Source organism: Dermacentor silvarum, unplaced genomic scaffold (genome assembly GCF_013339745.2).
Source record: "Dermacentor silvarum isolate Dsil-2018 unplaced genomic scaffold, BIME_Dsil_1.4 Seq810, whole genome shotgun sequence".
Lineage (NCBI taxonomy): Eukaryota > Metazoa > Arthropoda > Arachnida > Ixodida > Ixodidae > Dermacentor > Dermacentor silvarum.
This window is the reverse complement of record NW_023606814.1, coordinates 1-3,797: the sequence shown is the minus strand read 5'-3', so window position 1 is coordinate 3,797 and position 3,797 is coordinate 1.

The following is a 3,797-nucleotide window of genomic DNA, read 5'->3' as shown; positions in this document are numbered from 1 at the left end:
AATTATAAAGGAGTGCCGGCGCTTCGAACAAGCGAAAGGCCGCCGCGTCCCTCAACACTTCGACAGGCTGCCCAATACCGACGCGACGTCTTCGTGCGCAGACCCGCCGCGGTTCGTTCAGCCGACAGGATCATAACATCTAACGCGTATCGTTCGCCGTGAGCTTGAGGCCATGGCTCCGGCTTCAATTCGTTCCGACTGTCGGGAAAGTGTGCCCGCTATCTCGCTTATACAAGCGGTCGTTCGGGAAGAAATAGCGAGTTTGGGCATTCCATCTCTCTGCTCGGTCCGCCATACGAACACCTACCAGATTTCTCCGGCCGCTCGCTCCCAGACGCAAAGCTTCCCGCCACTCCGCCGCAACCCCACTGACTGGCGCACACTGGATGACAGACCCATCTGTTTTAATTGTTCCGGTATTGGACACATCGCCCGTCATTGCCGTAATCGCTGGTCGTTGTCTCCTCGGTGGCCGTCTCCGAGTCACTACCGCCAAGTACCAGACAATCGCATTTTCTCGCCCTACACGCCGCCTCGGAACATCAACGCCGACAGTGCTCCACCAAGATCCAGCCGCTCCCCGTCTCCGCAAGGCCGTCGGTCCCGTTCGCCTCTCGTTCACCGCTCTTCTCTTCGTCCCCATCTGCAACCGGTCGCTTCCCTTCGGGAAACTAGGCGGTGCAGCTCCCGGAGGTGAAGCTGCAACTCCGACCCGGCCCACAAATCCTCTGTTGACCCTGCCTACACGTGGAAACCTACTGGACATTGAAGTTGATGGTGTTCCTGTCACATCTCTCGTTGACACAGGAGCGCAGCTTTCAGTTATGAGCGCTGCTCTCCGCCGAAGGCTCAAAAAGGTTCTGACTCCCGCCGTACCGTGCACTGTGCGAGTCGCCGATGGGAGTACTTCACCTGTTCTTGGAATGTGCACAGCACGTGTGACCATTGCGGGTCATTATAGCGTTGTTTTATTTATCGTCCTCGAGCACTGTCCACACGACCTAATTCTCGGCCTCGACTTCCTTTCGAAACACTCTGCCCAAATTGACTGCTCCGCAGGTGTTGTACAGCTGGATCTGCCGCTTCCTGCCGACGCAGACGCAAGAACTTGTGCTTCACCCCGCTTATGTTCTGCTGAGTTTGCACGGCTGTCTCCACAGGCGGCTACCAATGTCCTCCTGACGCCCTGTCCTCCCGTACCTGATGGCGAGTACGTCGTGTCTCCGCTTACTGACGTGGTTTTGTCACGAAATATTGCCCTACCGAGCACCTTAATCCGGATCATCGAAAACTGCGCTCGGGTGCCCATCCTCAATTTTGGATTTTCGACGCATGTGCTGCCACTCGGCATTGCCATCGCACTTATCACTCCTTTGGATGAATTTGAGATTTCTTCTTTGGCCTCCGAATCCTTCCTGAGTACCAACGCACCTTTGTCACCCATTCCTTCGTGCTCGACGCCTGCGGACGATGTTTGTAAGATGATCGCCCCTGACCTTCCTTCCGAGCAAACAACAGCTCTTCGTCACCTCCTGTCATCTTATTGGAATATCTTTGATTTGGACGACCGTCCACTTGGTCAGACATCTGTTGTCACGCATCGCATCAACACCGGTGACGCCAGCCCCATTCATAGGCGGCCATATCGTGTCTCCGCAACAGAAAGGGCCATAATCCAGAAAGAGGTCGACAAGATGATGGACAAGGACATCATTGAACCTTCCAGTAGCCCGTGGGCATCACCAGTTGTCTTAGTAAAGAAAAAAGACAACTCGTGGCTCTTCTGCGTTGACTACCGTCACCTCAACAAGATAACAAAGAAGGATGTTTATCCCCTGCCTCGCATTGACGACGCTCTTGACTGCCTTCACGGATCCCAATACTTTTCATCAATTGACCTCCGCTCCGGGTATTGGCAGATTAGCGTCGACGAGATGGACCGCGAGAAAACCGCCTTCGTCACACCGGACGGTCTGTACCAATTTAAAGTCATGCCCTTTGGATTATGCAATGCGCCAGCTACATTCGAGCGCATGATGGAATCTCTGCTGCGCGGCTTGAAGTGGTCTACATGCCTCTGTTACCTCGACGATGTGATTGTCTTTTCGTCGAACTCTGAGAGCCACCTGAGGCGCCTCACGACCATACTCTCCGTGTTTCGCAGGGCTGGCCTTCAGCTAAACTCCTCCAAGTGCCATTTCGGTCGCCGTGAAATTACCATGCTCGGCCATCTCGTAAACGCCGCCGGAATCCAACCTGATCCACAGAAAGTCCACGCTGTGCGCAATTTTCCTGTACCTTGTTCAACAAACGATGTCCGTAGTTTTCTGGGCTTATGCTCTTATTTCCGACGATTTGTGAAACAATTTGCCGACATCGCTCGCCCTCTCACTGACCTTCTTAAGAAAGATGCCTCTTTCTCTTGGGGACCACTGCAGGAGCAAGCCTTCTCTACCCTGATCGAGCGGCTTACAACCTCCCCGATTCTGTCACACTTTGACCCTTCTGCACCTACTGAAGTACGAACTGACGCGAGTGGTTATGGCATCGGCGCTATCCTCGCTCAACGTCAACAGGGCCACGGCCGTGTCATCGCTTACGCCAGCCGCCTTCTTTCCACGCCCGAGCAAAATTACTCCATCACTGAGAGGGAATGCCTCGCGCTCGTATGGGCGGTCGCGAAATTTCGGCCGTACCTTTTCGGTCGGAGCTTCTGCGTCGTAACCGATCATCACGCCCTCTGCTGGCTCTCCTCTTTGAAGGACCCAACTGGACGACTTGCACGTTGGGCATTGCGTCTACAAGAATATACATTTTCTATTACGTATAAGTCAGGGCGCCTGCATAAAGACGCTGACTGCCTGTCCCGCAATCCTGTGGATCAACCGGACGATAACGATGCAGACTCGGGCATCAGTATTCTGTCTCTCTCCGGCTTTCTCCATATTGGCGACGAGCAACGCCAAGATCCTGTTCTTCGAACACTTATGGAACGCCTAAGCTCCTCGCCTAATGACCCGTCTCTGCGGATGTTCACCTTGCGCGATGGAACTTTATACCGTCGTAGTGTTCGTCCTGATGGCCCGGAGCTGCTCCTAGTCTTTCCAAAGCACCTTCGACTGGCCGTGCTCCAGCAACTTCACGGCGCTCCTACTGCTGGACATCTGGGCATCACTCGTACTTACGACCGCCTGCGGCGCCGCTTCTTCTGGCCCGGCATTTATCGCTCTGTGCGCCGTTATGTCACTTCTTGCGACCTGTGTCAGCGCCGCAAGACGCCTGCTATGCCTCCTGCTGGTTTGCTTCAACCAATTGCTATCCCTACAGAGCCCTTCTTCCGTGTGGGCCTCGACCTCCTAGGCCCCTTTCCTATTTCTATGAAAGGAAACAAATGGATTGCTGTAGCAACAGATTATGCCACGAGATATGCCATTACACGAGCGATGCCAACCAGCTGCGCTACAGATGTCGCCGACTTCCTACTATACGACGTCATCCTGCACCACGGCGCCCCTCGCCAGTTACTCACGGATCGCGGCCGCTACTTTCTCTCGAAGGTCGTCGATGATCTGCTCCGCTCCTGTTCTACAGAACACCAGCTCGCTACCGCATTCCACCCTCAAACGAACGGCCTCACCGAACGACTCAACCGCACACTAACCGAAATGCTGGCCCCGTACGTTTCCGACGATCACCACGACTGGGACGTCGCTTTACCGTACATCACTTTCGCATACAACTCGTCCCGTCACGATACTGCCGGATTCTCCCCATTTTACCTTTTGTATGGCCGCGAC